The sequence below is a fragment of the Ictidomys tridecemlineatus genome, chromosome 8, assembly GCF_052094955.1.
Source record: "Ictidomys tridecemlineatus isolate mIctTri1 chromosome 8, mIctTri1.hap1, whole genome shotgun sequence".
NCBI lineage: Eukaryota > Metazoa > Chordata > Mammalia > Rodentia > Sciuridae > Ictidomys > Ictidomys tridecemlineatus.
This window is the reverse complement of record NC_135484.1, coordinates 40,919,929-40,928,997: the sequence shown is the minus strand read 5'-3', so window position 1 is coordinate 40,928,997 and position 9,069 is coordinate 40,919,929. Positions and strand designations below refer to the sequence as shown.

Here is a 9,069-nt window from a genome sequence, read left to right as displayed (position 1 = left end):
TATCGTTTTTATCTTCATGCCATTAAATTTAAGAAATAGTATTAATTTTAAAAAAAAGAGGTTGGAACTAATTGTTCAAGAATGCTGCTCTGTACAGTTGCTCACAAAAGTAATCAGAATTGATGACTGGTGATGATTAACTGCTACACTGGAACAAAATTCTATAAACAAAAAGTGCTACAAAAAACAAAACAAATATTTTAAAAAGTACTATAGCAAAAAATCACAACAACAACAACAACAACTCAAAAAATAAAATAAAATACCTAGTAGCTATACACTTACATATAGCAGCTTTTTTGCTTTCTCTTTTTGCCTACAAATACATGAGTACTTTTTCAAAAGGCCATGCTGTAAAACATAAAAAAGGGTTATGGCTTCTTTAATATGCTAAATATTTAGAAGATCCTGGAGTACAACTCTGGCAATATTGTCCAGGGACACTGGCAATGGTGTAAAGGTGGGCATGAAATCTGCAATGGGTTTAAAAAGAGGATGCCCAGGTCCACCAAGTCCAACTCCAGGTAGGTTACTAAGAGGCACAGCTGCCGAACGTGGAACCAAGAGTGGATTCCCATTCGTGCTTCAGCCCGCTCTTAATTTGGGTGCATCTTTAGTATTTCCTGGTACATTTACACCTTGCTCTCTCTTTCCTGGTGAGTCTAGACAATCCATGGCATGGGCAGAAACTTTTGGTGGTGGGACAGAGGGATGAGATTCCGTTTCCAGAAATTTGACAAAGAGTTCTGAAAACAAACTATTAAGCACAGGTTGTTGATTTGGTCTCAAAGGAATGTTGGGGACATTTTTCGATGCCCCTCCAAGCCAACTACTCATCCACTTACTGACACCACCATGATCTTCATTCAATAACTGCTCCAGTTCCTCCTTTGGAACATCCAGGATGCTTCCCATCAACTGCAATGCTTCACGATGTTTGCCTTTTGGTGTCTTGAAATGACCGATAAAAAGGTTTCTCATGAGGACTTTGTCCACTTTTCCTTCTGCGCTGTTGACCAAAGTCGACAATTTCTGTTGTGCATGGTCCAACATTTCTTTTCGGAGCTCATTTTGTTTTTTCAGTTCTTGCATCTGTTCTTCCTCGAGATCTAAGTCTTATCTCAGTCTGGAAGCAGAATCCAACAGAGCATTCGCTTGATCCAAACGTTCCTGCAGTGATGATACTTCTCCTTCTAGCTTTTCAGCCTTGTTCTTCCATTCAGCTATTGTCTGTTTTTCTTTGGCTAATTCAGCAGAATGCATAGCTTTCTCTTCTTGTTGGAAGTGCTCTAGAACCCTTTGCAGGTTACTTGACGACAGGGCACACTGCCTGACTCGTTCATACTGAGAGCGAAAGCTGCAGTGCATTCTCATCCCTCTGTTGAGATTCCAGACTCAACTGTTCCTGCAGTGACTCTATGTGCACACTGGCTTGGTGACTTGCCTTAGAAGATGCAACTAGCTTCTCCTCCAAGAGTGTGACTTTGTGTCTCAGTTGAATCTCTTTGTCTTCTGCAGCCAAAATTTCCTGGGTGTAAGACTCTTCTGATTCCAAGAGATGGCTGCTTAGCCTTTCTAGCTCCCGGTTTAGGCATAATTCTTGGTCCCGTAAGTGTTGAACCTCTTCTTTTCTTAGGAGTTTTACTTTGGTCTCTTGAAAAATATCAGAATTCAATGTTTGAGCATCTCCTCTTTCTCCAGGCAACTGGGCTTTTATTTTTTCAATAGTTTTCTGCAAGTTCTTAATCTCCTCCTCTTTTTCTAATATTAACTGGCTATGCGCAGCTTTCATCTGCTCATATTGGTATTTAAATTCATCCATTTCCTCCTTCTGCTCCTGTAAAGACTGAAGTAGTTGCATTTTACGCTGGTTTTGATTTTCAATTATATTCAGATGGTCTTGAATTTCATCTTCCAGATGATTTTTGACTATATTCAGTTGAGATACCTCCAATTCTAGTTCTGTGATAGCATCAAGAGCTTTAGACTCAGCCACTGGTACAGCTTGATTGTGCTGTTCCCTAAGTGTTTCCAATTCTAGTTGCAGATAGTTGTTTTCTGCTTTCATGTAGGCAATACTTCTGTCCTTTCCTTAATGGATTGCCTTAAAGTTTCATTTTCTCTTAAGGCCTGAGAACACTTATCTAAATCCTTTTGTAGTTGTGAACTTTTTTCTTCGAGTTTTTCAATAAAAACTTCTTTGTCATTTATGACTTGTATCAATTGCTTCTGTTCTTCTACATGAGATGCCAACATTTCCTCAGTTTCTTTTTCATCAGCAGTCATTTGCTCAATATTCTTTTTGAGTCCTGCTATTTCAAAGTCCTTCTCTTGATTGAGTTGAACTACATATTCATGTTTCAGCTTTAAGGCAGAGGTATTCAAATTATGTGCATTGGAGAGTTCCTGAATAATCTGCCTGTGATTGTTTGCTTCTTCCAACAGTCTTTTTTCTGCCTGGTGCAGTTTGGCTTCAATCTCTTCTTTGTCTCTTTTTAGAGTCTCCATGATAGCGTCTTTTTCTTGAGAGATTTGATTGTTAGCAGCAATAGATTCTTCCAACTCATGTCTTACATCTTCACGTGCTAAAATCAACATTTCATTTTCTGTTTTGAGATCAATCGCAACTTTCTTTAAAGTTTCATTGAACTGTTCCTCTTCAGAAAGATTTTGCCTTAAGTTTCTAATTTCAGCTTCTCGTTGTTTAAGCATGTCATCCTTACAATGACTGTTAGAGTCTTCATTCAGAGAACTTCGGTACTTACTCTTCAATCCAGACAGCTCCTCTTCAATTTGTCTAATGTGATCCTTAAACCCAAGGTTTTCCTGCTAGTTGTTTAAACTATTTTTTTGTGACTGATTTAGATGATCTACTAAATCTTCTACTTTACTATAAAGCTTCTCCTTAGTTAAATGCAAATCACTGAGGCTCTGTGCATTCCCAGTTATCTTCTCCTTCTGCACATGCAACTCTTGGGATATGTTCATTTGCTCATCCTCAAGTTGACGAACTCTCTTTTTTTCATCATCTAGATCTTGTTCCAACTTCTTGATGACAAGGTCTCCTTCATTTTGTTGTTTGGATAGCTCATCTTGTATCAAAATCATGTTCTTTGTAGCTTCCTGATTCTGATGATCCAGTTCTTCTAACTCAGCTATCAGCATTTTCTTCTCATTGATAGTCTGATTCAGTTCTTCCTCCTTTGCCTTCAAGTGAAGTTTTAAGTCTAGTAATTGTACATTCAAATTCATGTCTGTTGAAGCTCTGTTTTTCATGACTTGATAGTCACAGCTCAATTTTGACAGTGACATCTGAAGTTCCTCTTTTTCTTGACTCAATGATGACTTCTCTTTTTCTATAGCTTCAACGTGCATTTTAAGTTTCAGATATCCTTCAGCAAGACAGTTATCCTTGTTTAAACCATTTAGTCTCACGATTTCCTTCTCATCATCAGCCAGGGCTTGTTGTAGTCTGAACACTTCTTCCACTGCTGAACTCTGTGGAAGGATTACTCCCTTGTCTGCCACAGTAGAACTCTGCTCCAAAACTGACATTTCATGCTAATGATCATCTATGTCTGGACTTTGGTTTGGTTGAAGGGTCTTGATAGTATTTTGTACTTTGCAGATTTCACTTGAGTCAGAATGATGTGTTCCCTGAGCCTCAGCAATCTGCCTTAAGTGGCCAACTTCAGATTAATGTCTTGCAACTTCAATTGACAATCTGTTTGTTTCTTGTTGTTATAAAAGTATGTCACTAAAGTCCATGTCATCATCACAAAAGGCTGAAAAATGACTACTGATCCAGGAACCGAATGGAGCCCGAGCAGTTGTTGTTGGTACACCACAAGCTCCTGAAGGTACCGATTGAGCAGCTGCATGTAGTTGGAACATTTGATCTTGCAGTACAGTCTGTCCTGCTTTAAGATGGCTGACCTCTACCTCTTTCTGTTGCAGTTGATCTTGGCAACTTACAGACTGATGGTTTATTTGCAGCTCTGATGCTTCATGCTTTTCTTCCAGGTCAGTACAATACTTTTTCAGTCTTTCATTCTCACATTTGTGTGGAATCAGGAGCTTCTATTTCCTTTCTCTGACAATGAGGAAACGCTGCTTCTAGGTCTCCTAAGTCATCCAAAAGAAGCATTTCTCTGGTGAAGCTAGAGATACGGCCAGTGAGGGCACCCACTATGAGAACATAGTGTGTAGTTCTCACCTGATGGCTGGTGCAGAGAAAGTGGCCAACAAATAGAGCCTGCTGCCACTTTGTTCATATTTGCTTTTTGTGTTGTTTAGGATCATTTTCCTTATTACCCTTTAGAAGGGGTTTGGGTTTGCTCCCATTACTCTCTTCCCAGAGCCCATATTCAGGAGACTCTTTTCCTTGAGCTGTTCTTTCTATATGTCTATTCACGGAACAAATACTCAAGGTGGCAGAAATAAAATTTTAAAAAAGGAAGAATTTTAGGAAAATTAATGGTTAAATAGATCCTAAGGATTATATTAATCACCTCATAATGTCTCTTGCCTTCCAGATAGAGCAAGTAGACATAATTCCTCAGATTGCTATCAGAAACTATTGACTGCATTTGTGTCCTATGGTAGAAAAGGAAATCTTCTTTGTCCTTCTTATTCATCTCCAAATCTGAGAGAGAAATCAGGCCTGTATTAGTCAATCTCTCTTCATAAAAGCCTAATATAAAAATTTAAGCCCCTTTTAGCATCTGCTGAAGTTGAGAATCCACACTCTACCCCACCTTTGTGTACTGTTCAAGAAGCCATCAACAATACCAAGTATCCTTTTCTCCCTTTTGACCATTCCTCTTGTGTGTGTGTGTGTGTCAGGGGGGGGTGTTTGTGTGTAGATGTGGGTGTGTATGTGTGCGTTTTAGAAGGCACTACATAAAAAATAAATAAAATAAAGATGTTGTGTCCAATAAAGGCTAAATAATAAATATTTTTTTAAAAAGAATTTAAAATAGTCCATAAATGTTATACAAACTGTGAAAGTAGATGCTTTCAGATGTAGTGACTTTTATAAGTAGGACAAAGAATTAAATGTAGTTCTGCTGTGTATAAAATGATCAAAGTAAATCATCAATATCATAAAGAAAGTTAAGTCTTGCCTATGTGGAAGTGATTGTTAAAGTCATGAGCATCAATGATATCACTGAGAAAAGAAGGCACAAGGAGGAAAAGGAAGCTTCAGTTTTTCAATTGCAAATGTTTCAGGATTGGTTTGTTGTTTCCTAGACAGTATTTTACTTATTTAGTATAAAAATTTGGGGGAAATATCTAGTAGAGGAACTGGAAGAAGAAAAAGAGGAGAAGGATTTGAAGAAGAAAGAGTAAGAGGAGAAATGGATAAAGAAAAATCATGATATCGTTTGTGATTAAGGCAAAAGGAAAGAGGAGGGGGGCAAAGGTGGGTGTACGTGGTCAGATGCTGCACCAGGGGCACATTGAGGATGAAACCTGAGGAAGTTGGTTATTGATGGTCTTTGTGGTTCATGGGGAGTGAAAGTGGGATTTCAAGGTAGTCAGGATGAGCTGCTCAAAGGTTCAAGTCAGCATTCTACAAAGATAGTACCTTTTCCTTCTTATCCCCTTCACGCTACAGAGCAAGACCTACTTCACCTCATACTTTATCTCTTGTAACTTTCTCCTTGTGGTCTTCTGTCTCATTTCCTTCCATGTTTCTCTCTCTGAAAAAAAGGACCCTTGGATCCTGAATCCTCATTCAGCACATATTTATAAAATCCATTCATATACTGAATGCTGAAAGGGGAACAATGAAGTATTTTCCTTTCTAATAGTTCTGAATATTTTCTTTATGTCAGAGTCTCTTCCCTTTTATATATGTATAAATTGGTAATTTTGAAAAAAAAATTATGTCATTTAAATTCAATCTGTGAAAAATCACTAGTTCAAGACAACTGTTAATTCTTACTTTGAGAGTTTTTGTTGATGTTCATTAAGGTAGTCAGTAGTTGATATATGGTTGGGTTATCTCCTGTTATGCATTGATTTCATGGGTTTATCATTGAACTTTTGCTTAGGCAGATATACTTTGTACTGATGCATTACGTTTGCTTTGATTTTTCTTTCATAATATTTATAATCTAGTGGGTGCTAGGTTTTATATCATTTCTTTATTGCTTCTATTGCAAAACTACTTATTAAAAATGGGCTAAATAGAAATAATGTTGTAATAAGAGTGGAATGAGTCTATTGTTTTTATGAAAATCTTTCCAAGTTGTTCTCTTTGTTTTTGTTTCAATTTCCAGCCACAGAAACTAAACAAACAACACCCCTCTAGGGAAGATAGGAATGTAACATACACAATGCTTATGTCCCAGTGAGACACATTTAGCTTATTAGGCAGGTGAAGAAAAGTCTTAAAGGGAAAGGTTGATTTTTCCCATTTCAGTCTTGCACAGTAAAGCAATGACAGCTCTTTGTGTGATTTTATAGTGTACAAATGTTCCAGTATGGTAGTCACAGATTTAATCAATCATCCAGATGTTTAATCAAACATTCAGATAGTTTTGTCAACTTTATGTGAAATAATTTAATGCCCCAAAGTGACTTGTTATTATAATGTATAGAAGAATTGAACTATGGAAAGTATTAAATAGAACCCTTCCAAACAACCTTAACAAAGAAATAGAAACTAACACTCACAAACTCATCAATTCTTATGGTCATGCTTATTTACAGTGATAATTTGAACTCAACAAAATTTGCTTTGTTCACAGAATCTAAAGCTTTAGTATAAGGTGATCTTTTGAATATTGCTTCAGTTGTATAAATTGGAAAAATAATGTGAATTAGTAATTATATTTTATGTCTGTCTTACTGTAAATCAAGTTCAAAGCAAGAAATGTCACTTTAATTTCCGTAAAACAAATTACTTGTAAAACTTGTAAAAAAATTAACAGTATTTCTTAGATCAACAAATGTTGCATACAATACAGGATAGTAGTGCAAAGAAAAGGGAGGTCTTAGAAACAAAACGTCTAGTTTTGAATCTTGACTAAGTTATTATTCATAACTTGATCTTGGGTAGATTTCTTGACTTTCCTAATCTGAAGTTAATTCATCTGTAGAGCTCAATGTCATAGTCAAAATTAACTATAGTGAATATTAAATGCCTGGCACTTTATAGCTTGTAGCTCTTATGCTTTTTCTAAGTTCTCACAATAGGTACATTGCTTTAAAATCATGTGTTATATTTATCTGGAATTTAAGCCTCATAGTGTTCTTTTGCTCTCGTAATGTAGACATAGAATGTGCAACTATATAGGGCCAATATTATTACCTCACTCCATAAGTTTACTTTTAACACTGACAACGTTCTTGGTACTATCTTAGCAAAGGACGTCGTGCGGAACAAACAGACATAAGTTCTGTCCAATTAGAAAACTAATTTAGAAGAAAGAATAAATAAGTGAATAACTAGATGAATAAGTACATATTATAAAATACACTCTACTCAAAATGTACAATTATTGCAAGAAAGCAGAACTGAAATGCCTGCTTTGCAATAGATTGTCCAAGAAGAGTCTGAGTCAATGAAATATTATCTGTTTCTTGCAGCATAAGTATGCTTAACAGGTAAATTATGAAGAAATTTGCAATTCTAGGCAAAGAAAACTAATGTGTGAACTGTATCTGAAAGAGTTTTTTCTGCATTGAGAAACTGAAACAAGAATGGTGCATTGGAATGTCAGAATAAGGGGAGGCAGGTCTGAGATCAGAGTGAGGCCAGGGGAATGGAAAAGAGAAGGCATAAGGCATCAAAGGCATTTAGAGTAGCTCAGGTTTAATTTTTTTTTCTGGTATGTAGGATTGAACCCAGGGGCACTTAAACACTGAGTCACATTTGCAACCCTTTTTAAACTTTTTCTTTTGAGATAGGGTCTTGCTAAGTTGTATAAAGACTCACAAAATCGCTGAGGCTTTCTTTGAACTCGTGATCCTCCTGCCTCAGCTTCTGGAGCCACTGGAATTACAGTCATGCACCATTGTGCCCAGCTCAGGTTTGATCTTTTAATTTTTTAATTTAGTATTTACATCTTTTTATAATTATTATTTTTTAAATTTATATATGGCAACAGAATGCATTACAATTCATATTACATATATACAGAACAATTTTTCATATCTCTGGTTGTATACAAAGTATATTCACAACAATTCGTGTCTTCATACATGTACTTTGGATAATAATGACCATCACATTTCACCATCATTTCTAACCCTATGCCTCTTCCCTTCCCCTTCCACCCCTCTGCCCTATCTAGAGTTTGTCTATTCTTCCCATGCTCCCCCTCCCTACTCCACTATGAATCAGCCTCCTTATATCAGAGAAAACATTTGGCATTTGGACGTTTGGGATTGGCTAACTCCACTTAGCATTATCTCCTCCAACTCCATCCATTTACCTGCAGATGCCATAATTTTATTCTCTTTTATTGCTGAGTAATATTCCATTGTATACAAATGCCACATTTTTTATGCATTCATCTACTAAAGGGCATCCAAGTTGGTTGCACAATTTAGCAATTGTAAATTTTGCTGCTATAAACATTGATGTGGCTGTGTCCCTGTAGTATGCAGTTTTTAAGTCCTTTGTGTATAGAGCAAGGAGAGGGATAGCTGGGTCAAATGGTGGTTCTATTCCCAATTTTTCAAGGAATCTCAATACTCCTATCTATATTAGCTGCATCAATTTACAGTCCCACCAACATTGTATGATTGTACCCATTTTCCCACATCCTTGCCAACACTTATTGTTGTCTGTATTCATAATAGCTGTCATTCTGACTGGAGTGAGATGAAATTTTAGCATAGTTTTGATTTATATTTCCTTTGACTATAATCTCACACTGCAGATCTAAGAGATAAAGATAAACTTGTTCCAACTGAAATAGGGAATCTACAATATGGTTACTCTTTTGTATTCACCCCTTACCTAATTACGTCTCCTCCACAAGACTCTTTAGAGAAGCCCCATGAGTCCCCAGAAGTTTATCAGGAACTGAGACACTGACACAATATACCTGG

At 36.6% G+C, this 9,069-nt stretch overlaps 1 pseudogene; it reads right to left on the bottom strand.

Moving 5' to 3' along the window:
* Window positions 1-390: 390 nt before the first annotated feature.
* Window positions 391-4,819, bottom strand: LOC144365753 (thyroid receptor-interacting protein 11 pseudogene; annotated as a pseudogene).
* Between the last annotated feature and the right edge of the window lie 4,250 nt (window positions 4,820-9,069).